General features: G+C 42.1%; 1 protein-coding gene and 1 non-coding gene across 4 annotated transcripts in view; one reads left to right on the top strand and one right to left on the bottom strand.

The window, feature by feature from the left end:
- Positions 1–27460, top strand: part of KCNQ1 (potassium voltage-gated channel subfamily Q member 1) — a 363240-nt gene that overhangs the window by 314793 nt on the left and 20987 nt on the right. The window lies entirely within an intron of this gene.
- On the bottom strand, positions 17357–17468 carry LOC134515720 (U6 spliceosomal RNA). Its single transcript, XR_010071088.1, has one exon. It is a non-coding gene; the product is annotated as a U6 spliceosomal RNA (small nuclear RNA).

Here is a 27460-nt window from a genome sequence, read left to right as displayed (position 1 = left end):
TTAAAATGAAAGAAAAAGTATCAAGGTTCAGGATCTTGCCAAGCTTTTACCCCTGTGCTTGGGCTGGACAGACCTCTTAGTGTCCCCATTTTCTCAGCTTAAGTGGCAAAATGGAAGGTGCAGCACGAAGACAAGCAAAGCAGATCTAAATACAATAAACAATAACCACCTCCTCTTCCCTTCTGAGAATTGTGTAACCTGACCTAGTTAGGTTTTTAGAAAGTTGGTATGTGCCCCTACACGTATGGCTTCAAGCTTAAAGAAACCCTAGAACCAGGCATGTTGTTATCATGTCACTTTTCATACTCCGCTCATTTTAAGGGATTTCATAAATCATAAAGGTATTATTAATATTTTAAACATTGTCAAAAACACTAAACTCTGCCTCTTATGCCATTCTAGTTTTAATTTTCCTTGTTTAAGCCTCTTATAAATGCATACAGCTTAAATGCTCATATAGCTGTCAGTACTTTCCCCTGATTTCATTACCTGTAAATTCTTGATAGAAAGCTGTGCACTAAATCTAATATGTTGTGGGAGACTTAAAATGGTATTTTGGATGACTTGTCCTGGGTCACCTTGTTAAGGCAGTTAGCTCTTACTTAAGCTACCAGTCTTGTATTTTAGTAAATGTCACCGTGTTCTGTTCTGTATGTACTTAAAGGCTACCCAAAGTTTGGGCCTGATTCTGCAGTCACATCTGCACAAGCCTAGATGTATACATATGCAGAGCATCATTAACTCTAGCAGTGCTCTGAGCAACCAACCGTTCTATAATCTTGATTAAATTTAATAGCCAAAAGAAGAGACTAACCACGAATCAGTGATGGTGAAATATAAACCTTGCCCACCCCACAGAAATAAGAGGGCTCTGTGTTCTCAAACCCTACCCCAATCATACTTAGATCTGTTTGAAAGCCAAACCAAATTGTAAATGAATCCAAAACCAAACCGCAAATTGGCTTCTGGCGCTTTAGATGCTTTTATTTAGGTGCCACCCAGCTATGGAGGCTCCACAAAACCAAACTGGTGTTATTATCATCATTTATTCTACTTCTAAGACTGCTTCTGGCACCATCTAGGGCAATTTGAAGCATAATTAACAGAGTGAAAGGCAATGAGATTTTGTTTGAAAGTGGTCTACTATTGTGATCCCATAGCTTCTCTTTCCTGAATAGTGCGTCAAACCTTTTCATTAGAAAACCATTTTTCATCTTCTGACTCTCTTTAGGTTGTTTTTCCCTTAGACATCAGTCTTCAAAAATTTCTTATGCTCAACCCTATCCACTTAAGCTTTGATAATGAAAGCTGGGAAGAATAAGAAAAGGTATGTTTGATTTGAGAAGGATGAATATGTCTTCATAGGTTTTTGGAAGGCTTTCACAAAAATGGCTCTGCTTTGAAAGTCCATCTTTGTTTCTTTCACTGTTGGGTTTAAGGTGCTCCAGCTAAGAACTACCAAAAGCCAGATTCTTGTAGATCTTAGAAAGTTGTGTTGGTGAATGTTCCTGTAATGGGGAAGGAAGAGGATGAGCACTGCAACCTTCCTGGCTGTGCAGTTCCAGGTGAGGTGTAAAGGTTTGGGTTATTGATGTTGGGAACTTAGGCATTGACTCCCTGTTCCTGCCTCTCTGTGAGCCGCGGGTCTGTAGGAGCCACTGCCTTAGCCAAGGCAAGTTATTATTGCTAGAAGCTTATCCCTGTTCCCACTAAGCTTTGGACAACATGCTTAGTTTCTAAACCGGAAAAGGCTACGTCCACAGCCTGAAAAGGGTGTTGACTCTTGGCTTGTTGGCTGTGTTATGGCATAGTATGGCAGTGCAGCTGAACCAGAGACAGAGCAATGATAAGTGAGATTCTGGTTTCATCAGTCAATGCAGAACCTTAGTCACTGCAGCAGGACAAAGTTTTCAACCCAGAGGGAGGGTGATTCATCTTGACTTTGGATATTTTACTCTAAGTGTTGACCTCTGATCTGTAAGTCTAGACTGTATGGTCAGAGGGGGGAAAAAAGCATATCTAGAGCATGATGCATCTCATCCTAAAATAGATATCTAAAATAAATTGCACGGACTACAACCTAGCTACCCATTTCTGCTCAGCGACTATAAAAAAAAACGCTATAAAAAGCGTCAGTATAACTAGCTTGAAAATACGCATCTATGTTGATACCTACAGAAAGATCATTTGCTAGAGAGGACGGAATGACATGGAAAAAAGTCCCACCGTGGTATTTAGGTGGAAAGTCACCATATCAGTGTTGTTACATTATGGACAACAATACAGTATGTATAGCGATATTCGACAGCATTCTTCTATGTGAGGCTCAGGAGTGACTCAGAGATCAGGATTGTTTGTTTGTGGTTTTTAATCCCTCCATTTGCACGCTTCCCTGTGCCTGTGAGAGGGAGGAGATGGGAAGGAGGAAGGCATGTTGAATTGGTCTTTATCCTTCTTCCTTTCTTTCCAGATGCTTTATTTTTTCATTTAACACTTATCTTAATTTTGTGTTTTCCCCTTTTTCAAATATTTATAATTTAACATTGCAGCTTCCACTAAAGAGTGCCATCCCCTCCCTCAATTCCAAATAAATGAATGAAAAAAAATCTATATGTAATATGCAGGACTCCAACTCTCTCAGCCTGTCTTCATAGGAGTGGTGCTCCAGCCCTCCTCTCATCTTTGTGGCCCTCTTCTCAACTTGCTCTAACAGGTCCATGACCTTCCTATGTTGGGGCCCTCAAAACTGGACGCAAAATCCCCTCCCTCGACCTGCTGGCCACACTTCTTTTGATGCAGCCTGGGATGCAGTTGGCTTTCTGTGGCTGTGAGAGCACATTGCTGGCTCATGCTGAGCTTTTCACCCACCAGCACCCCCAAGTCCTTCTCCTCGGGGCTGCTCTCAATCCATTCTCCTCCCAGCCTGTATTTGTGCTTGGTTGTGCCCCAGCCCACGTGCAGACACTTGCCCTTGGCCTTGTTGAACTTCATGAGGTTTGCATGGGCCCACCTTTCAAGCCTGTCCAGGTGCCTCTGGATGGTATCCCTTCCCTCCAGCGTGTCAACCACACCATGCAGCTTGACGTCGTTGGCAAACTTGCTGAGGGTGCGCTCATTCCCACTGTCCATGTCGCTGACAAAGATGTTAAACAGCACCAGTCCCAGTACTGACCCGTGAAGAACGCCACTTGTCACTGGTTTCTACTTGGACACGGAGCCATTCACCACAACCTTTTGAGTGTGACCATCCGGCCAATTCCTTACCCACCGAGTGGTCCACCCATCAAATCCACGTGTCTCCAATTTAGAGACAAGGATGTTGTGTGGGACAGTGTCAAATGCTTTGCACAAGTCCAGGTAGTCTCCCATCAGTCTCCCTTCCCTTATCCATCAATGCTGTAACCCCATCATAGAAGGCCACCAAATTTGTCAGGCACAATTCGCCCTTAATGAAGCCATGTTGACTGTCACTGATCGCCTCCTTATTTTCCATGTCCTTTAGCATAGTTTCCAGGAGGATCTGCTCCATGATTGTGCCGGGCACAGAGGTGAGACTGACAGGCCTGTAGGTCCCCAGATTTTCCTTTTTCCCCCTTTTTAAAAATGGGTGTTTTGTTTCACCTTTGCCTGTTACTGGGAACTTCACTGGACTGCCACGACTTCTCAAATATGATGGATAGTGGCTTAGCAAGTTCTCATATATATATGTATATATGAAACTTAGATAGTTATCTAGCTGTCCTTGGTTTCTGAGACTTTCTGGTTCAGAAGTGCTTGTCACGGCACCATCAGGTGCCCTGGAAGTTTTACCTCTAATGTCCCAGATGTCTTTTTATGTGAGGCATCTCCATTTAAAAAAAATGAACTTTTAGTTCTGAGATCTCTTATGGCATGAGGGATGCCTGTTGTTCTGTCTGCTCTGCACAGCGTCATTTGGGAGGATATTTCCAGATTCAGCATACTTCGCTTCAGCTTCTGCTCTGTGTGGAATGTGCAGTTCTTTAGTTGCATATCTTCATTTTAGGTAGGAAATTAATTCAATTTAGGCTTGCAAAACTTCTTATTGCAAAAAAATGAATTTAATCTTTTGCCCTGCTGTGCGGCCCTACAGCCTATGCACAGCAGTTGTGCTGCTAAAATTTTCTCTACATTTAGAGGGAGAAAATCTGCAAAAGCAGGCTGACATAAAAGAATCTTTTAAAGTAAATAAAGGAGTGGTTTCATTTTTACTGTGCATACGAAAGTACAGTTTCCGATAGAATTTTTGCTTGCCATGTGCATTTTCAAAAGCTCAAGGCTCCTGTGTTTCTAGTGCACGGCACCCAGGCTTCGCTGCCGGTAGACACAGAGATTGTCTTCTGGGTTTCATTTTCAGACCATAGCGAAACTGAAAAAGCAACGAGGGGTTGGATATGAGTGCAAATCGTGAAGAAAATAATCCCAGCAGATAGAGCTCTGAATGGCAGACCTGATGGTTCACATCACTCGATAAACACTTAGTACTACTACTATAAAACAAACACCGGGATTAATCAGGAGAAAAGTCCGCAGGTTGAAAACCTTGAATGAGCAACTGTGGAAGGATTTTCAGAACCGCTTCAGTCTGTTGATGTATCTCGCCATAAAATCTTTCCATATTCATATTTGTTTTTTGGCTGAAGAAGTTAAACAGTGGTCTGGCTGCTAGTACAAAGTGTTCTGTCTCCCTTCCCCTCCTGCCTTCCTGTATTGCCATGGCTCCGAAGTGAGGGAGGAGTCCGGAGACTGAGCAGAATCAAATGCAGGTGGGGATTATGTGCTAACCAGCCAAGACAAACAGCGCTCATGCTGTCTTCTATCTTTTTTTTCTTTTTTTTTTTTTTGGTTTTGTTTTGTTTTTTATCTTCCCCCGAACTGTCCTACATTTGAAGCTATCGGCCTGTTTGTAGCTGCTGGTGCGTGCAGCGGTACCACTTGCTGCAGCCTTGCATCTCCCTGCCGCAGGGAAACACGCGCCCTTGTTTCTTTTACATTCCCTCCTCCCCTCCCCCAAACCTTCTTCCCCCAATGGTTCAGTTTTAGAAGAGAAAAAAAAAAAAAAAATTACTGCCGTGAATAATAGATCTGTGCAAAAAGCCCGGTAACAAAGCCAGGAGAAACTTGGCCGGCTGTCAGCTTTGTTACAGACTCAAAGCCCAGTCCAGGTGTGTGGAAAATTTTGCGACTGTTCTCCCGGCTGCTCAGCAAAACTGGGCCCTCTTGCACTCAGACTGGAGCTGATTTCTGGTTTCACATGGCAACACGAGGAAAATCCAGCTCCCACGTGGTTTTGTGGGTCAAAACCTCGAACTGAAACCGAGGGACACCTAACCCTCAGCCCACAAACCCAACCGAAGCAAAAGATATACAGAAAGGCTGTGTCCCACACTGCTGAATTTGACAGATCACTGAGTTTTCCCTTTAAGCCTCAATTTTTAATTATAAAAATCCGATGATTAATTTTTTTTGTCAGAAAATTACACTGAAATTTTGCACCTGAGATACAGTTAATCTCTCTTACGTCATCCGAAGACATCTGGTGAAAAAGTTACACTTTAGTAGAAGAAACTAAAACTAATCTCATCTTCTGTTGGCTAATTTGTTCCTTGAGGCCGCATTTTGCCACCTGATCTTTCTCTTGGGTCCGGCTCTGCCCCTGCAAAGTCTGTCTTTCTGGTTATTGAGTATAACCATGCACTGCAGAAAGAAGTTTCCCTGGGTCCCAACAGCAGTGGACACAGAAGCACAGCTCCTGGAGTGGTATGTGTGCGTGTAACAAATGCAACCCTGCAGTCCCTTTTTATATGCTATAATGTAAATGTAAGCTAGTCCCCCAGGTGCTAGTCCCCCAGGTAGCCTCTGAGGCAGCACAAGGGGACTGCTGTTGGAGAGAGCTGCCGTGCTTGATCACAGAGGATGGTTGTTCTTTATTTCTTTGTTGCCTCCTTAAGTTTAAAATGCAAGTCATAAATTCTGAAAACGTGAAATCCATACTGGCAGCTTCCTTCTTTCAGCAGCACAGGATGGAAGTAGAGTCACTCGGACACGGGCTGTGCGTGGTACCTCCCATCTGACATCCTGCCCACCCATCCTCTCCCTGCTCCCACTCACAGGAGCTCTGCACAACTCCCTGCCAGCTCACCGTGGTATCTCATTTACTCCCCAAACAAGATTATGTGAAGCTGAGGATCACCTTAGAGAAACAGAAGGCGTTATCAGGTGGTGGTTTTTTTCCTCAGATCCTCAAAAAGCCTCACAGGCTTCCTTGTCAACAGCTAGCAAAAAAAGCCTTCTGCCATCATTATGTACTCATTGAGAGGTGATAGAGGATTGAACTTCTGTGGGTGCAGAGGAAGGCTTTTGCCAGCACTGAATCAACACCCAGCTCCCATGCCAGCAAGAAACCACTCCCCAAAGCCAGCACCCGCAATCTGCTCAACGTTTCTTGCTAGGACTCAGATCCCAGCTGCCTTTAGGGCTGCAGGCAATTATGGAACATGGTAGTTCCTCCCCTTTTTCTCTTAGCTGCATAGAGATTTATAGATCAGGATCTGTTTCAGTCCGTGAAGTACAGCTCAATGAGCAACCAGTCATTTTCTGCATTACTAGGGGCGTCCAAGTGCTTTAGAAGCGCATCCCAAGTGGAGCCCTGGGCGAATACCCAGCCTGAAAGGGCAGCGGTTGCACTACGTGTGTGGCAGTGTCCTCACGCAAAGAGAAGTGTCTCGCTGTCTTCCAGCCAAGTGCCAGAAAAAGTCCTTTTTGATCCTTCTGCTTCAGGAATGTCTAAAGATAGCCTAATATGCTGCAAGGATTGCAACACTAACTAGCAAAGAGTAGAAGAAAGAAAAAAAAATACTGTTAACTGAGAGAGCCAAAGATTCTTCTGTAAACTCTTGCTATTGCTTTCGCCACGCTCAGTGGGACATAAGGATGGGCAGTCAAGTGTACGGTGACACGGAGACATAAACTTCCCAACAAGAGCTGCTATCAATACCCGTCACTGTTTACTCCAATCATTTTTAAGGATGCTTATCATGATAATTTTTTTAAGTGCTTTCTTTATTTCTTCTTCTTTTGTTTATCATATCCTGGGTTAATACAGTTGTTCTAAATCTCATTTAACTTTGTTCTGCTTGCTCAATTTGGGAGAATTTAACTTGTCAGACTTCATTATAGTGAAGATCCTCTTTCCTGCTTCACAATTTAGTGCAGTGGGATGGCAAAAGCTCTAGGGGAAAAGCCAATTAAATGAGCGATGAAAACGCTCCTAAGGATGTTGAGAGTTTGGATTTTGTTTGCTTTTTGTTTTTAACAAAACCTAATGTCAATTTGAACGCTAAATTACTTGATATTGTTTGGTTTAAAAAAATCAATGGTAATGCTGCAGTGTAGGTCTCGCTGGTTGCCTTGGTGCTGGAGCTCAGGGCAGGAGTGCACTTTTGAAGCAATCATCTGACAGTCCTCATTTATTACAGTTTTGGTTTTGTTAAGAGCAGTCTCAGAACATGAGAGAGAGTTATGAATGAAACCAAACTGTACATATGCTTCAGGAGTACACTTGGCGCACTCCCGCCCCTAAGGGACATTCCCTCCCTCGGTCCGGACTAGAGCTCGTCTGGAGCAAACCCACCTCCAGAGGTGCGTGGTGGTGATGGCAGCTCTGCCGCAGCAGCTGCTGTGCCGCAGAGATGGGATCTTCTTCCCGGCACTGCCTCGCTTGCCGATGCAGACACAGCCGCTGGTTCCCAGACTCGGAGAACTCTCTTTTATTCTGCACCAAATGGGAATGCCCAGTCTGAAGGGTAGGAGGGAGAGGTTGCGCTTATCCGTGACTTGTTTTGTCATCATGCTTTATTTAGTTGCTATTCTTAGCTAGCAAAGATAGCTCTGTGGTTAGAACCCCTTGGACTCAGCTGGCCTTGGTTCAGTTTCTAATCTTACATATTTTCCTGCATTATTGCAGGCAAAGCTGTACAGTCATGTAGCCTGGACTCATTCCATACGAGTTTACCCTCCTGTCACCTGAAGTCCTCTAGAAATAGGGACCTCCAGAGTGTGTCCCATGGGTCACACTGGGAATCTAAACCAATTCGACTTCTGACATAAAGTACTTCTGACTCTGATGGGTCCAGGCCTTGGTGCCATCATGCTTCATGTCCCCATTTATCATAAGACGTGAGAGGGGATGTATTGATCAGGAGATAAATCCATCTAGCTGACTGTCCTGCCCACAGAAGTGCACAGCATGGAACAGAGCAAGCCTACAGTGAAACGTTCCAACTACGTTTGATCTTATTAGAATATATGTAGTTTTTCATGAGGTTCAGGGAAAGCAGTTATTAATTGGCCTCTACTAAAATTCCTGTGAAAAATCATAATTTTTGTCAGCCTGAGTAGAACACATGTATTGTGGAATACAATGGACATCCTTGCGGTTCGGTAGTTGTGGCCTCCCATCAGATTACATTTCAGTTAGTCAACATGAAAAATAATGCCTTCATTGTAAGACAGTTCTTTTAACCTTTAAAAGACAGAAACTTTATGCACACGCTTCTGCATCTGCTGAGTATTTTTACGAATGGAAGTGTTTATGGAAATGGAAGTGGTTTACCCTGGAGGTGTTCAAGGCCAGGCTGGATGAGGCTTTGAGCAGCCTGGTCTAGTGGGAGGTGTCCCTGCCCATGGCAGGGGGGTTGGAACTAGATGATCTTTAAGGTCCCTTCCAACCCGAACCATTCTGTGATTCTATGAATGCTTGATACAAAAGAGAATAAAATTTGTCCTCTCTTAGGTGAATCTGGTATAAGACAAAACACCCGAGGGCAAACAGTGCCTCAGCCTTTGGTCACCTGAATTTATATGGTGTTTGGGGTCCACTAGAAGACATTTTCTCTGGTCCTCGATGTCAGCGTACTTTAACGTAACTTTCTGCATAAAGCTGCTTGGATGTGAAAATCCCCTTTTGCACAGCACTTTGCTACTGCACACCCGTTTTCCGGGATTGATTGTGTCCTTGGGGAGTACAGCAATGATGACGCCCATCCTTGCCGTGCTGGTGAACTTCTCCTGGTATCTTTGTAGGAAAAAATGCACAGGGTAGTTACGGAGTGGTGAGTTGCTCTTGGAGGCTCAGCGAGTGATTTAATGGTCACAGCTGTTTGTTTGCAGAGAGGGTTTGGACAAGTGGAAATATACTGACTTGCGATCTGAGACCTACTCCTAGCTCTGCACGCTCTTCCTATGTGACCTTGGGCAAATCACTTCTCTGCTTTTCCTCCCTCCTTTATCTGTCTTGTCTATTTAGTCTCTCAGGAAGCTCTTAAGAGCAGAGACTGTATCTTACTCTCTGTTTGTACAGTGCCTAACATAACAGGGCCCCAGGCTTCCTGAAGTCCCAAAGATGCTGTTGCAATACAAGTCGTAAATGTTAAAGAGGTGTAAGAATCTGGCCCAGCTCACCACCATCACCATCTGTTTTTCTATGAGAAATTAGTAGTATGGAGGCACGCAGCTGAGTGATTAGAGCTGTGACCGTTCGCTAGACTGCCTAGGTTCTGCTCCTGGGTTTGGCACCACCACGCTTTGTAACAAGAGCTGTTTAAAAATTTTCCAGCAACGTGCTGTTGGTTTTTCTCCCTCAGAGAGTGTCAAATTAGTAAAAACTGAAAATAAGGAGAAAAAAAAAAATCAAGAGCATGCCAGTTTCAACAAAGCTTTAATGGGAAGATGATTCAGAGGCCCAGGTTGGAATTCCTGGAAAACCAGAAAGCAAGCGACCTCCTCCTCTCGCCTCCTCTAGAGGAGCCAGTAGTGTTCACATGCACTGGAGGAGGCTGTGGTGGAAATCTCTGCTCCAGCAAACGTTTTGCATAAAGAGGAAGTTGTGGGACTTGGTAATGCCATGGTGGCTGGGGCCATCACCTGGGTTGCAAAAGGCTGGTTCTTGATTTGAATCGCACAGAGCACCAGTGTGGACCTGGGTTTTCCCCCTTCCCAGTAACTTCCTCACCACTAGACCCCACTGTGCCAGGGAGGAAGGAGCTGAAATTGTCTCTGTGGCTTTATGCTCACAGACTTGCAAGGTTTCGAGGTTGTCCCCAGTGGAAAGGGAAAAATAAGAAATATTTTATGTTTTGAACAGATAGGGAAGCCATTTCTTACCCAGCTTCTTGTGAAAGCAACTTCATTTCTTATTGCCTCTGCGTATCCTCTAGTAAGTGGATACACTGGTGCTTTTAAGTAGCTTTTGTAATGCACTTTGTGACGTTTGGCCAGCATTCTCACTTCTCCTTTGGGGCCGGTACTTCATCTGATCTGGCTAAAAGTGTGGAAAGGCAGCTTTAAATAGGTGGTCTGTGCCCTAAAGCTTGGGCATTATGTGGAGCATCCTTCAGGCAGTCGTAATCTAACCTCAGCTGCAGCATCAGCTAAGGAGCTCTTTGCTCCACAAATAATCACTAGCTTTTGGTCGTGCTTCCTCCACACAGCACTTCCCTATATAATCAGCTATGCCAGTGATATAATCAGCTATGCCAACTTTCCCCACCCCCCAGGACTCTCCTGGAGAAAGGGAATCCTCCAGCTGGGCAGGGAACGCAAGCAGCACGCAAGTATGCACTGCTGTTCCAGGATTTAACTCTGTCAGGATGAAATATTATTAAATCTTACGAATTTGATTAATTCTTTGCACTGGAAATTTTAAAATATACCCTGCTTTGAGTGAAATTGTTCTTGGCTTCTTTTTAGTAATTCCCTGTTATTTGTTGGAAATTATGTCATCCAAAGGACTTAAACAAATAGATCATGGGGAGTCTACATTTAGCCGTAAAACTACCACATTTTTGAGAATGAGCTTCTGTCTGACATGCTGGATGAGGCAATGACTGGTGATGATGCTTGTTGTGTTAATCACGCCATTGAATTACTAAATGATTTCTATGTTTTTCTTCTACTTTTCTTGGAAGAGGCTTCCTCGACAAGCAGGTGTTTCTTTCCAAGATCATAATCAGTGCAGAAACATAGGGTAGCTTGGAGCTGTCACATCTCCACCAAAAATATTTCATTACCATTATGTTTACGTCTACGTCCACTTAATGAGATTTCTATAGATCATGAGACCCACTTAGTATGTCCTTACCCCCATAATGATAGGAAATGGTACTCTCAACTGCCAGCCTGATTTCCCTCGTGAGGGTTATAACGTTAAAATTTGCTTTCCAAAACTAAGAGCCATATGCTGCCACGTGGAACTGCCATCGGATGCTTGAATGAGTCAGTGCCCTGAATTTTATGACAACTGGAATGACTACTGTGGTTGAAATGCAACTTTTCAACTTCAGGTGTTGCAATCACAAAGGAGGCTAGTGTCTGGAGTGAAGTGGGGCGTGCGTGTGCAGAAGTGAGCTCATTTCCTAGTCTGTCATTTCTTCAGAAGCAGAAGGAAGAGGATTTTGCATCTGTTCCTTCTACCCTGGAGGAAAGCACGCTTATTAATTGTTTGACAAAAGGCTTAGAAACCTTGAGATGCCGAAGTCACTTCAGCCGCTGAATCTTGCAAGATGAAGTTTAATAAAACTTGCCACTACTGCGCAGATTTGCAGGGAGAGGAAAGAAAAGAATTATTCATGGGAGAGATGTATCTCCCTTTATTTGCGTTGCTATCGAAGATATTTCAGGATGAGGCAAAGATGGCGGGGGCGGCGGGGTGTTTATTTTGGTTTTTGTTTTGATTTTTATCTCTCCGGGTTCAGGCAATTTTGAGAGCCTGTAACTGTAACTCCAGGAAGAAACAGGTGAAATTAGAAGTAACTTGTCAAGTAACGTAAAGTTAACAGAGCACTGTTCCTCCAGCCCCAAAGCAGGATTCTTGAGAGACAGCAGACAGGAAAGAAATCCTTCAAAATAAGTTATAGTGCCTGTCTATTGTGGTATAATTGACTGATGTTTATATTCGTATGAGATGTAGGAAAGCATTTGGTATGTTTTTGCCAATAAAAGAATTAATGATGTAGATCCACGTTTTACAGCAATTAATTGCGACTGCTTCTGCCCTGGTATGTTTATAAGGCTTAACTGAACTTCCAAGCAAGGAGGAGAAGTTTAGCACAAAACATGACTAAAGGAAAGTCAGTTTTATCCGCGGGTTTGCTTTGGCTTTCGGTTTGTGACATCTGACATGATGGGTTTGGTAGTGGTTTTGTTACATAAAGATGATTCAGTGGCTTGGCTATTTGACATCAAAACTCAATTCACTCGTATTGATTGATCAATTGCCAAATCCAGCTTTCTGCGGATTCCAAAAATAAAACCAAACATGAAAAAGGAACCCATTTTTAAAAAATGCCTGCAAATACCTAGCCATAAGACTTTTCCACATTGAGTCGACACTACATTTCAGGGCCCACTCTTAAAATTGTATTTCTTTCTGTATTTCAAGCTATTGGAGGTTTTTGTGTCCCTTCCCCTCTCCCACCCTGCAGTCGCTCTCATAGTCTAACACTCAAGGTGTTTACAACACCGAAAACAAGTATATTTTCAGTTTGTGCATGTCATAGCTCTTAATCTGAGGGCCATGAACTCAGCAAGTGTTTCTGTTCTAACATAAGAGGATGTAAAGAGATAAGAACTTGTACGGCCTCTGAAGTGAGCTTTGTGGAGCCACGCCAGTGTTCTGCTAAACAGAAGGCTGTGTTGCAAAAATGTGTTCCTGCAGGTAATTTTGTGATTAGGGGGAAGACCAGAGATTGATGGATTATGGGTCTGACTCAAAATTCATTGAACTCAAAGGAGAGACCTTCAATGATTTTCAGAAATGCTGTTCTAAAAGTATGAATTGGTGATAAGCCAATACTTGGGTTTGAACTCTCTCAGCTTCCTCGGTTGGGAAACAGTTGCGATATGATGTAGGTAAGACCTGTGAGTAAAGTTCGATTTGACTCTAGAGCCCTAATTTCAAGAAATTCCTTTGTCGCTTAGCTCGAGTTTGCTTTAGAGTCTAGTGCTAAGTTTAGTGCTAAGTCCTAATTCTACAGTAGGAATTTGAAGGGTGCATCACAATCAGTTTCTTTCAGGTGAAAAAGGGACAGAAACACAGTCTGTTGGTCGCATTTCTCGGTTAACATGGTATATAATTATGCGAATTTTCCATCTGAATGGCCAACTATTGTTACATAAGGCACGTAAAATTAGTATAGCCTATTCAAACTGTGGTGTGTTTCCCACTGGTGGTCTTACCGTGTAAGTAGTCATGCAGAGTTTCAAAGCCTCATCTGCTGTTCTAGTGCTAATTTTCTATGTGAGCCATAGTAGCTGACATGGCTGGAAATGCGATCTTATAAAAGGAACGGAGGTTACTTCAAGGTAATCTCCATTTTAAAACAAGTTCCACCCAGCAAGAAGTTGCATAGCTTTTACTGTAAGTGATAATATTGACTTTTTTTCAGTTTAATTTGGGTTTATTGATGACACAGCTTTACACTCTTGAAAGCTGAATCATTGAGAAATAGTTTATTCTCCAGTCGTCTTGGCAAATGATTCACTTTTCTTTGTACACCTTTGCCAGTAATCTAGACCACTCATGTAGTGTTGCTCCAGAAGTGGAGAATTGTGTTATTTCTAGAACAAATTCATACTGTCCCAAGTAGAAGCCACCACATTTTTATTTGATGGATGAATCTTTCAGTGTCCTCAGCAGTGTGAAAACAAAATAATTTCCCAAAAGCATGGACTGTGCAACATTTTGGAGTATAGAATTGGTAATATAAGTTTAACGTATGTAATAATTATTAATATACCTAACACTAACGTACGCAAGATCTCTGTGGAAGCTTTTGTTCAGCTGTTGAGTATGTTGAACAAGTGTTTCCTAGAAATGAAAAGAAATGCTTTATGGGATGCGTGAGTCTCCCTAACTTATTATCTAGTTTGTAAAGTTTGGATGGATTAAGTTTTTCCCACATTTCAAAAGCATCATGTTTGGGTTTTGTAATAGCTATTTTGCCTGTGCAGCTCTGTCAAGTAATTGGTTTGGATTATTGGGGGTTTCTAAGTAAGAAAATTATATGTTTCATCATTTTTGACTGTAAAATAGATAATTCTTAATACATATGCTCGTATGCTGACACAAATATGTGTTAAAACATGCCTTTAAAAGCTAATACTAACTCACTGTCATGCATTAAATCCAGTCTTTCTTATGGAATATGCTGTACTGAGACACAAATACGGATGATTCCAAAGTCTCTACTTAACCTGACAGAAAACAAACCATGAAGAATCATAGAATCATAGAACAGTTTGGTTGGAAGGGACCTTGAAGATCATCTAGTTCCAACCCCGCTGCCATGGGCAGAGACACCTCCCACTAGACCAGGTTACTCAAAGCCCCATCCAGCCTGGTCTTGAACACCTCCAGGGATGGGGCATCCACAGCTTCTCTGGGCAACCTGTTCCAGTGCCTCACCACCCTCACAGTAAAGAATTTCTTCCTGATATCTAATCTAAATCTACCCTCTTTCAGAAGATGGTGGAATCTTCTTCAGAGCTCCAGATCTTTTTCAGCTGAGCTTCCAAGTTCCCGGATAGCCCTTTCCTATTAAAATCCAATTCCCTATGAAGAATCCATGGGTGATTCTTTCATGCTTTCATCCATCTTTGTAGTAGCCATCACAAACTGGATAAACTAAAGATGATGAAAATTTTATTTTTCATCCTACTTCTTATTGTCAGTGCTAACATAAATCAGCTTCACTGTAAGAAAAAAAAAAAGGAAAAAAAACCACCAAAAAAATGAGAAGAAAAGTAAATACAGCTGTAATTCTAAACATTTGTAACATGAGTTATGGACACGTGATGCCAGAATTTGTAATCTTTAAAGAGTGTGTTTTTATAGTACAGAACTTAATATTGCAAAACTGAGTAACAGCATAGAACCTTATGTGATTTTTCTTCCATGATGTTAAAAGCATACTCAACTTATCCCTTTCCAAGCAAGACAGAGTAACTTCCAAAACTTCATACGTTTTTTAAAGTGTTTTGATTTTGTAGAATTGTGAGGACATAGGTATTTACCTGGTGTAAGCTGCTATAACACCATTTTTTCAGTGGAAATAGTGATTTATCCCAGATGAAAACTCAGCCTAAAATATCTAGCGTTTTGTATTTCGTTGAGTCACACCATATTATTTATTGTTGTTACTTAATATTAAGACTTGTTTAGGCTGTTGCCATCTACATTTCAGTTATTGCAACATTATTTTCTCTGATGTTAAAAGAAACTATTTCACCCTGTCTTACTTCATGAAAGTATCTGTTGCTATTTCCAAGTTTCCAAGTCCACAGCTTTGATGTTTCAACCTTCTCTTTGCGTCCTTCTAACTCTTTCGCCGTCGTACTGAGTATATGGCACTTATATTCATTTTCAAGACTTTTCATGATCTATCTCCTTCTTGTCTGTCATCTTGCCTTTGGCTCATCACTCACACCAGCTTGCATCACCTACTTCCTAGATTATTAGAGAAGCCCATCTGTACTTTGTCTCATATAGAGATATATATATACACATATATGTCTGCTCAGAGTCATTCTCCATCAGATCCTTCTGTAAGACTCATGCCAGATTAACTGTCTATTGTGCTGTCTATTGTCTCCTTGTTGTCCCCCATCTATTTGTTGTCACCGTATGACAATTGGACTAGAAAACATACGAAGCAGGAACTGTCTTTCCCCTTGTTCTCTTTCTGTTTTCAATATGGAGTCTAGCACACCTGAAGTCCTGATCAGATCGGTCTTTTCTTGAACTATGATAATAAATACACCATAAAAATGATCATAATAGTTGGTACTGTTCATGCACGTGGTATAAGTGTGTAAAGGACTCCTCTAGCGTACATTCACACCACATTTCTGCACTGCAGTTTTTCTGTGGCATCTTAAGCTTCTCCAGGTTTACTGTTGTTAGGAACAGACCCGCTCTCTCCCAAGGATCACAGAATCATAGATAATAGAATCATAGAATTGTTAGGGTTGGAAGAGACCTTAAAGATCATCTAGTTCCAACCCCCCTAGTTCCAACATCTCCCACTAGATCAGGTTGCTCAGAGCCCCGTCCAGCCTGCCCTTAAAAACTTCCAGGGATGGGGCTTCCACCACCTCTCTGGGCAACCTGTTCCAGTGTCTCACCACCCTCATGGTGAAGAACTTCTTCCTAACGTCCAGTCTGAATCGACCCATCTCTAGTTTTAATCCATTCCCTCTAGTCCTACTGTTACCCAACATCCTAAAAAGTCCCTCACCAGCTTTCTTGTAGGCCCCCTTAAGACACTGGTAGGCCACTCTAAGGTCTCCTTGGAGCCTTCTTTTCTCCAGACTGAACAACCCCAACTCTCTCAGCCTGTCCTCATAGGAGAGGTGCCCCAGCCCTCTGATCATCCTCATGGCCCTTCTCTGGACACGTTCCAGCACATACATATCTCTCTTGTAGTAGGGGCTCCAGAATTGGATGCAGTACTCCAGGTGGGGTCTCACAAGAGTGGAGTAGAGGGGGAGAATCGCCTCCCTTGACCTGCTGGCCACGCTTCTCCTGATGCAGCCCTGGGTATGATTGGCTTTCTGGGCTGCTAGTGCACACTGATGGCTCATGTTGAGCCTCTTGTCTACCAGCACCCCCAAGTCCTTGTCTTCAGGGCTGCTCTCAAGCCAGTCACTGCCCAGCCTATATCGGTGCTTGGGATTGCCCTAACCCAGATGGAGGACCTTGCACTTGGTCTTATTGAACTTCATGAGGTTGGCATGGGCCCACCTCTCCAGCCTGTCAAGGTTCCTCTGGATGGCATCCCTTCCCACCAGCATGTCAGCCGCCCCAGCTTGGTGTCGTTGGCAAACTTGCTGAGGGTGCACTCTATGCCACTGTCCATGTCGCTGACGAAGATGTTAAACAAGACTGGTCCCGGTACTGATCCTTGAGGGACTCCACTTGTCACTGGCCTCCACTTGGACCCATTGACAGCCACTCTTTGGGTGCAGCTGTCAGGCCAGTTCTTCATCCACTGAATTGTCAGTCCATCAAACCCATATTTTATCAGCTTGGAGACTAGGATGTCATGTGGGACAGTGTCAAACGCTTTGCTCAGGTCCAGGTAAATGACGTCAGTTGCTTTCCCCTTGTCTATTGATGTTGTGACCTTCTCATAGAAGGCCACCAGGTTTGTCAGGCACGATTTGCCCTTGGTGAAGCTGTGTTGATTGTACCCAATTACCTCTTCGTTATTCTTCTGCCTCAGCAGTGCCTCCAGGAGGGTCTGCTCCATAATCTTACCAGGCATGGAGGTGAGACAAAAAAAACATGGAACGCTTCACAAATTTGTGTGTCATCCTTGTGCAGGGGCCATGCTAATCTTCTGGGGGTCATTGCATTCATAGGGAACTAAGTTCAAAAGAGGGCTAAGTTAGACGTTGACACATAGACTTCATACTTGTGAAATTAACTTTTAAGAAAGGATTTGAAATGGAAAATGTTTGTCACTGCAAGCATTTTGTAATTACTCACTTATGATTGAGAAGGGATTTTCCTCTGTGTCTTTCAACTAAGATGAAAGTAAATCTACCTTTGGTTTGAGCTATCATGTAGAACTAGAACAATTTTTGAACTTGCCTCCGTGTCTTTTAGAAATTATATACGTTGTTCTGTGTGCCTGTTACCTTGCTTAAGATACGTACTCACTGTAATGTTTTCTGCCTGTGTAGTGTTTTCAGGTAATTTTCATTTTCTTTCTAAGTATTTTAAGGACACAATTCAATTGCCATTGACTTCAGTGGAAGCTGGATCAGCCGCCATAAAATGGTCAGTTAAGGCTTGTTTGATAAAAGGAAAAACAAATTTACTGTCAGGCAAGTTGAAGATGTAAGCGGAAGGGACAGCTGGCTCAGGCTTGTACGAGGTTATTGCCTTCTGTATAGTTTCAGGAAAAGATTAGCTGGAGGCTATTACTTATCTGAATAACTCCCTTCATAAAGTCTAGCCGTTAGCTATGTGAGCAGGGAACTTACAGTGTTATTTCCCCCTCTTGTATTTAGTTAGTGCAAAAAATTACATTCTCTGAGCGCTGGTTTACAAAGTGGCTTGTTCCTGGCATTGTAAGTATGTCGAAGGTAGTACTTGGTGTGAAATACATGAGTGTTTTTTGTGATAGTATTCAGTATATAAGTCTCAGGACTCTGCCCCTGTATCAGTCACTTCTCTGCTCCTGGAGTAACAGCATTTTCTGACGCTCTTGTCCTGTGCCATGATTAAATAGGAATCTGTTTACTGAAGGATTTCTACAGCTGTAAAACTAAGCAGAACACATGTCCAGAGGAGTGAACAGCACGTCATAAATAAAGAAGAGTTTATTCACAATCTCTCCAGCGGCTGATGAACCTATCAGGCACAGGAGGGCTTTCAGAACAGGAAACTTCTGTGAAGGACAGAAGCTAGCTTAGGATCAGTGATTTATCATTGCATGTTGTGTAAAAACAGCAGTGTGCTGACACATCTGCAGAGCTCGATATATGAAGCTGTTGTACAATTTGCCCCAAAAAAGTTAATAAAAAAAATATTGATCTCTAGTTGAGTTCTGCTGGCCTCTGAACCACATCTAGGTAAGAGAGAGGTCTGCTGGCCCAAGAGATGTCACAGGAGGGAGGTCTGGTCCGAAGCCAGGACCCTGGTCTGCGTATGGAAACAAAAGCAATCTTCCCTGCCCTCAAGAAATGTTTGTCAGCTGCATGCTGTCTGACCTGCTCATTGGATCAACGTAAAGGGATGGGGACATTATTCCTCTCCCACGTCCTTCGCAGAAGTTGTGAGGAGGAGGCTGGTATCATCAGCAGTACAAACTTATGCATTCCTTTGGCTCCATCAGTGCCAAAGGTTCATGTTATCATCACCCTCTGTGTTTGTGGAGAAAGGTCTGTGTGCATCAGATGTCCAAAAAAGCCCCTGAAGTTGTTTATGGCTATTCCTTAAAACCATGAAATTTTTTTTCTGGATTTTGGGTGGTGTTTTTTCTAAGTTGAAAAAAAAAACAACCAAACCAACATTAAAAATGTTAGTAATTTTGAAGAAAATGAAAGTAAAAGCCTTTCAAAAGGAACGTGTGAGTTTCCAGATGCCTCCAGAGTATTGAGACATACTTTGTAAGCGAAGAATGTATCAAGTTTCTTCATGATGTGGTAGATACTTTCATCTATATGAGCCCCTACCTCAGCCTACCTTTTTTTCCTTAAGTTACTAATCCATAGAAGTAACTGATTAATTTGATTAGGATTAGTGAGAGAAGTATCCTCTAGGCATATTTTCCTCTCTACCACATAATGAAAGCTGAAGAATACCCCATACGTTCATTTTTAACCTCTACGTGGTTTTTAACCATGTAGAAAGGCAAAACTCTGTCATAGAGGCAGAGAGGAGGGAAAATGTAAATTTTCCTTTTCTTTTCAAAGTTAGTATAGGCAGGTTTGACTGCACTGGAGATAACTCTAGTCAACTCAAGCCTCTCCCGTGTGTTTTAGCAGAGTTCATCAATCCAGAATTACGTGTCCAAGGTTCAGCAGAACAAAACCTCTTGCTGCTGACACCTGAGCCAGGGAAAACTGCACTGAGACCCCAAACTCCTGTATGTGTTCAGGGAAGAAGAGTACTTGGGTCAGTACTGCCTAGCGTTGGGTTCAGACAGGCACTCTGAAGGTGAAAAGGCTTCCACAGCCTTTAGGAAACAAGCCATCCTGCCTTTCTGAAGGACGTTATTCACCTGGACCAGAGAGACAGAATAACACTCGTGCAGTGAGTTTTCATTTGAAACAGCAAAACAGTGGAACCTGGCAGCGGGCTGGTAAAATGATGATGCTCCGCTGCATCACCTTATGCGCATTATTGGCTGCACATCCATTTAAAGTAGAAAATACCCTTTCCCCAAGTTAACTGTAGGATTTCCTCTGATTGTTCATTCCCATTTGTTTCTTATCATACATTCTTAAAGAGAAAAGAAACCTGGTCTAACAAATTAGCCTAGCATAGCAGGATCCCAATTAGCAGCACGGGTGCTTTGGAGCTTAGGTGTGCGTATTTTCTCTGAAAAATGGCTAAAGTAGTGCCTGAACAGATTCAGGGCTTGTTGTGAAAGGATTAGGTCCAGCTTTTTTCTAGAACAAACTTGAACAAAAACCAATCTATTTTGTTCATCTTTCATAAAAAGATTAAGCAGACTGATTTATTATGTATTAGAGTAGTCACACACTAGAAAATTCTTTCCAAAGCAAAGGCACTTTTTTTATTCAATTAAAAAAAAAAAAAGAAGTTTGTAAACAGGAATGGACAGGAACTGCTACGTTCCTAGGCGGATCCAGTGTGAACACGTTACGCTTCAGTTTGAAGGTGGTTGGCAACTTTTTGGCAGGAATATTATTTATTTAATTAATTTGTGTGGAAAGAACCGTTCGGCTTGTTTTCCTGCTCTCCTTACGATCAAGAGCTTTTGCCTGTTGGATGCTCCATCGCTTCTTACATACCGCTTTTGCAACCTACTCCCTTTTCGCTTATGTGCGATGCTTTTCCTTCAGTTCTGTGAACCAAGTTGAATCAGCAGCAAGCTAACTCTAACTCTCAGATGCTTCAGCAGATCCCATGGTTTTATTGCTAAGCCATTAAGAGATTTTCTTTTTTTCAATTAAAACTTCTCTGAGCTGGTTTCTGGCCAGTGGCAGTTTCCCCAGCTCATAAGTTTTGGACTCTGGATGGAAGAGAGCCTCTAAACAAGCCCTGGTTCTCCCCCCTGGAAGCCCCCCAGTCCATCAGTTTTGAACACAGCAGCCTGGCCAGCAGAGATTGTCAGATACGTTGGGACACTCCATCAGTTTAATGTGGAGACAGGAGCCCTTCTGGGAAGTACCTGGTGGTGGCGTGGGGGAGAATTACAGGGACAAAAATTTTATCAAATGTTAGAAAACCTAAAAAAAAAAATGCGTGCAGTGAATATATTCATCTCCACTGAGGTATGGGAGGGTCTTTTCTTCAAGAGTTATCTCATTCCTAATGGGCACCAGGAGCAGAGGAGAGTGCTTGGAGGGTAGGCACAGCAAGCAGAAGGAAATCATTATGTTGTTTTTTTTCTTATCAGTTCTGCAACTTAAATCTACCCTGAAGAGACGTGTTTCCACAGAGCTCTTCACACTTCCAAACAAAAGAGCTTTTCTCTCTTCCTTCCCCCTCGCCCTTCCCCCCAGCTTGGATGTATGGCTGGAGAAAAATGATTGCAGGCATTGTCTGGCAACAACAACCGCAGAGTCTCTTCTGGAAACAAGTTGGGTCAGGTTCACGAGCGCGCACAGAAAGAAAGAGAGAAAAGAAAAAAAAAAAGGGAAGGGGAAAAAAAAAAAAAAAAGAAATAAAGCTCCCTGGCCAGATAAATAACTCACTTTTGGAAGATGCTTCACCAGTGTTCCTGCTGTTATATAACAGCCTCAGCCAAGATCCAGCTATTTCATATTTGCTTAAGAAGAGAGTCATACAGGGAAAACATTACTGTGCTGTGTTACTTGTTCAGTCATTGGTACTGGGAGAGGTGATATGCTAACAAAAGTATGCAGTAACAAGCATTTCAAATGTGATGTTTTATTAGTTTTGCAGTAAATACAGTGAAGATACTGATGACTAATTTCTGCTCTTAATTTAATTCATGTTGTGAACATGAAAATGAGGAGAGAATTAATATCTCGGTGGCTGGATCCTCTCACTGACCCTATGCTTGTTTGCATTTAAACAAAAGAAACTCAATTTCTGCCCATGCTTTGCTGGAAAAAGATGTCTGTAGTTTTGTCTGGGTGTCGTGACAAAGGGGTTTAATGTAACTTAAAGAAATAAATTGAGTATAAAATTGGGAGCTGATTAGAGTAGTAAAATAATCAGATGTTAAAAGGAGCAAAGACAGTGTAACGGCTAAAAGCCCAGGAGTGGGAATCAGGCCAGCTGGGGTTCTGCTTCCATTCAAGCATGCTGTGCAACTCTGAGTAAGTCAATAAACCTTGCAGTGCTTCGCTTCGACCATCTGTAGAATGGGAATAATAAAAATATTATTCCCTGTCTCCCCAAACTGCAGTGAGCCATTGAGATGAGTATTGAGTCAGAGTGCTGCGAGTTGAGAAAAGACAGATTTAAACTTTCCCAAAGTTCAGGAGTTTGCTTCCAGTTCATTTCTATTTGGGAGGCTCCACTCCACCTTTGCAATTGTAAATCTGTTTTCCTCCCACCTCTATAGCTGGTAGGCGTCTATTGGCCTAATGTGAACGCTCAGCAGACAGGATGCGTTTATGTCCACGACAGTGTCGTTATGAGTCAAAAAAGTATGTTACACTTCGGGGACTGTGGCAACAGGGAAAAGCGCGCACAGTTGAGGATGAGAAAATGAAGTGAAACCATGGGACTAGTAGTTAAATTCTTTACATACTTCAGAGATATCTCTCTCAAGCAATCCACTCAACATCTTACTAACCCAAATCTCATGAGCCCACACTGTGTACTTTTAATTATGACAGCAACTTTCTTCTTCAAGTTGTTTTGCAGCTCTCAGATGGAGTGTGTTCTAGTGCCCAAGCATCACCAAGACATACCTTTGTGCTTATCTCGCTGCACCCTGAGAAATACCATCGAAGTGGATGAGGAATATTCTCAGTGCACATAGTTATTCCCATCCGTAAGTCTCGGTTAGGGCTTAAGCGTACGCAGTAAAGGGACGATTGGGACGCATGAAATGCTATACAATTAAGCCTCTGCTAAATTATCTTTGAATTGTTTCTAGCTATAAATTGTTTTCCCTTTTAATTTTCATCTCTGACTCTGGGTTGTACTTAGAAACAGAAGTGCTGAAATACAAGTCCAGGCTTCCTGGTGGATTTAGCTCAACGTTGGAGTCTCCAGAGGTTGAGATAAGTTCCAGAGATGATTCCAACAGTTTGTTTGCTTGTTGAAAGTAATTTCCAGATCTCCGAGTAGTTCAGAAGGTGAAACAATCAATTATCTACACTCATGTGCAGAATATCCCCGAGGTGGTTAATGGGACAGAATGTTTAAAAGGCACCGGGAGCCCAGCTCAGTAAAGCTGCAAAGACCGCAACAACTTGGCCATCCAGTCTCTCCATAGGCTACAACTGAAATTTCTCACATCTTTTGTACATTACATGCAAGCCAAAAAGCAAGCGTAAGAGCAGCACGATTATTTTGTCAGAATAAAATGTACATTTTCTCAGAATATAAATTCTTTTGTTTTTACACTCAAAAGGAATTGTAAAAAGAAATACATGCATGCAAAGTGTTTTACTTTTTCCTGGTTTTGGTTAGCAGTGAGGTTTTTTTCACACAGCCCTCACTAAAAGTCTGCCGTATGGGAAGGGCTTACAGTGTGTCGTAAACAGCAGGTTCAAATCAAGGCTAAACCAGTCCTCTCGGTCCAGCCAAAGCCACAGGGTGCTCGAAACTCCAATCTATTGCAATATTGGAAACAAACTACTGTGCAGTAAATTGTAAAGACTATTTTTTCATGTTGCTCTTCTTATATGAATCCATTTTATTTTAGCTACCAAACAGGGTGAACAATCTGAGACAAAACAAAAGGAGGGAGAAAAAGTCTTTTCAGTTACAGAATTACATTTTTCATGGTCTTAAGTTCATGAAGCTGCAAAATAATAAATTTAAAGACATTTTAAAGACTAAGTCGAGGGGTTTGTTTCTTTACATGCTCTAAAATTCTTTACTTCTTGACATATATTTTATTTTACATTTGGCAAGATGGCAACCTGAGCCCTGAAAATCACCTTGTTTTAGCTACCTTGAAGCAATTTTAAAGTTATGAAGTGACTTTAAAAAAACCTGTCTTTTCTTGGTTAGTATTAGTGCTACAGGATTTAATCCTAGTCTGTACATGCATATTCTGTAACACTCAGTAAAACTATGTTTGGGAATCCTCCATGTAGTAAGTTTCCCATGAAGTTCTGAAAGCAGAGTTCTTATCATATTGTCAAATGATTAAATATCTTTTTCTTTCTTTGTTTTTAATTTTCTTGAAAGCAGTAGGAGTTTAACACCCAGTCATCTGTGTGGGTTAGGAGAAGTTAGGAGATATTAAGGCTCACAGTTTACTAAAAGGCATTATCTTTTCTACTTCAGATTGACAAGACTTAACTATCATCTGATTGACTGTTTTTCAGCGTAGGCCTTGGTCACCGACAGAGCTCCGTGCATCCAGTGTATTACAGTGGCAGGACTCCAAGGCAGTATTTGGCTATCAGTTTATTCACTAAATTTTTCATTCAAAATCCCTCTTGAGCTTTTCAGTATGGCTCAAATAAATTATTAGTTGGCTTAGAGTGCTGGCTGTAAATGTTTGGGCCTTTATTTGAGCATTAAAAAAGGCCTGGGAACTATTTCAGGGAAAGTATTATTAACAAATTCTGTGTGATAAAAATCTACTATTTGTTTTGGTTTTCAACCAGGATTTTTTATTTTGGGGGAAAGGCAGGGAGGAGGTTGGTGGCAAGGAGGACCATTCGTATCAGAAACAATGTCATAGCTACATAGAGTAGAGAGCCTGCCTAGAAAACACAATTTAAAAAATGGTATAGAAACCTCTATAGCCAAAGAAGGACGTCCCTATGGATGGTGGAGGAGGGTCTCCAGCAGCTGAGTCGGCAGCCTGGTACGAGAGCCCAGCTGAGGTAAAGGTTTCATTAGGAAAGCATTTCAGACAGTCAGCAGGCACACCCTGATTTCCAGGAAATAAGTGTTATCTGTATTAACTCACTGAATACAAATCAAGGTGCAAGCATCCCTTGGAAGCAGACAGAACACGCTGGAGTCCCCGAGCAAGGTTCCTTCAAAGAGCAGTGCACCCCATGTTTTCCAGAATTGCCCTGTGCGAGGGGATTTTCCGCACAGCGATCCTCAGCGTCTTCCTTTTCCATGTTAAATTCCCTCTACACGGTGTTTCTGGTGATGTTTTAGTCTGGTCAGGTGTGGTTGTCAGTCTCCGTTAGTATTGCCAGTTGTGTCATGGAGCTCAGTGTTATCCCCTGCAGTTTACGGATCTCGCTGGGTTTCTTCTACAGCCAGGATATTCTTGGTAAACCACAGTTTGATACAGTCCTCAAGAGACAATCGGGGTGAAGATTTTTGACCCGTGTCTCATAAAACCACATGACCAGCTCTTACTGTTTTCTTTCCCCTCTGTATTTTCCCTGTTAATCAGATCAATATGTACAAGACTGGCTTAACAAATTGGGCTATAGGAGCAAGATGGTTTCTTGTATCACCAAAACTGAACAACACAAGAGTTTAATGGAAAATTTTCACCTCTAATAATTGGATAGATTTACATTTTCCATCCATTTCCACAACTAAAAGTCTTGGAGAGACTTTGTTATCAAAACTTGAGAAAGTAGACTAACATTGACACTAATTGACTGTTCAGATTGAAGCGCCTCCAGGGCCAGGCCTGACCTGAGTGCTCCTGGGGCTAATCCTAAAGTAAATATGTTGTTGATAAAAAATAATTATGCTCGGCTGTGCTTCTGCTCCTTTTAAAGTCAATGGCAAAGGTCTCACTGGCTTTAGAGGACACCCATCCTATTGTATTTTCATACAGTGATCCCAAAACACGGTCTGCTTTGGAAGGCTCCCTGGTAGGATTTGCTACCTGCTCACCTCAGGCAAAGCCGGAGGTGGAAAGGTGGTCTTCAACCGTCCAAGGACAATGCATAGGTTTTTGGCAACCCCATTATTTTGCAGCATTAACTGTAGCAGTTCTGTACAGGGGAAAACAACTTGCCTCTCCTGGGATTTCTGCTGGAAAGAGCTAGTTAGAGCTACTTACAGAAACAGGAAATTCTTCAGTTTTGTAAGTGATTTTAAAACTGATAGCCCTCATGATAGGCATTTCTTCAGAGGCCCACTCCAAAGCGCTTCCCAAATGAGCAGGCACTTGTGTCAACATCTCAGGAGGGCAAGCTAATGGCAAGGAAGGACTGCGAAATGGTCAGGTTTTGTCAGGGAGAAGGGGGGTTATTAAAAAAGTAAGAAGTCCTAAACACCTGATCTTAGAGCTGTCAAAAAATTATCATTTTGGAAAAAAACAGAAGTCTCATTAGAAACCTCTGTCACATGTGAACAAGGCTCTTTGGATAACATTTTCAGTCAGACATTCCTGGAATCATTGATTTAGACTTTTTCATTGGGATCAGTATTTTAATCCAAGGACATTGAAATGCTGCACTTAGTCTGTTTGGTTGTCTTTCTACTCCTTTTAGGCACTTTGGGATAGTGACAGGGTTTTTACTTTTTTAATGAAATGTTTCGGTACTATCAACATTCATCACAAAGCTAAAACCATGTAGGTGTTTCCAAATTAAAATAATTTGCAGTTTCCACTTCTTGAAATATCTCAATATTTTGAGAGGTTAAAAAAATTGTGATATGCCATAATTTCCCATGCAACAGAAACTCTCTTTACTGACCAAGGCAAATAATGACAGTCTTCTCTTCTGTAAAAATAACCAAAAGTGTGGTACTGAAGCCAAGTAATGAAGCCCAGTTTGTCTCCCATGAAAATGTATGTTGGGATTTATTATGTGCATTCACCTGCTTGTTCTTGGGCGTTGGGAGTGCTTCGGAGCCTTACCAAAACTTTATAAGACATTTCCCACTACAAGACTTTGTTTTAGTTGTGTGAAACTTCAACCATATGACCTGAAGTTTCCCATTTTGGGCATCTCGGACTAAAATTTTGGGGGATATTTCAGCTGAAAAGCTTCAGCCATTCCAAGAAGAAAGTTAGAGAGAGACACATAATTATTCCCATATTATTGTAATTATTTTTAAATCGTGTAAGTGTTTTGAGATGCTCTCCTATATCCCTACTTTGGAATGAAGTCTTGAAGTTTGTTGTGAAGTTGTCCTAATTTCAAGTACATTTATTCTTTCTCTTAAAAAAAACACACGAACAAGTCAACCAACAACAAAACAAAACCTTGACTTTTTATTTGGCCAAAGTAAGAGCCTCCAAAATCACACCTTCTTAGGGTAGAGAGGGACAGTGGAGGGGAAGGTGCTGATCTCCTCTGTCTGGTCATCAGCTATAGGACACGAAGAAATGGAATGAAGCTGCATCAAGGGAAGTTCAGATTGGTCATCAGGAAAAGGTTCTTCACTGAGAGGGTGGCTGGTCGCTGGAGCAGGCTCCCCAGAGCAGTGGTCAGGGCACAAAAGCCTGTCAGAGTTCAAGGAGTGTCTGGATGGTGCTCTTAGACATATGGTTTAGTTTTAGGTAGTCCTGCGAGGAAAAGGTAGTTGGACTCAAGGATGCTCGTGTGTCCCTTCCAACTTGAGATATTCTATGATTCTAAATACCAGTTTAAAAAA

Source organism: Chroicocephalus ridibundus, chromosome 4 (assembly GCF_963924245.1).
Source record: "Chroicocephalus ridibundus chromosome 4, bChrRid1.1, whole genome shotgun sequence".
Lineage (NCBI taxonomy): Eukaryota > Metazoa > Chordata > Aves > Charadriiformes > Laridae > Chroicocephalus > Chroicocephalus ridibundus.
The sequence above is the reverse complement of the archived record's forward strand: the minus strand, read 5'-3'. Positions and strand labels throughout refer to the sequence as shown.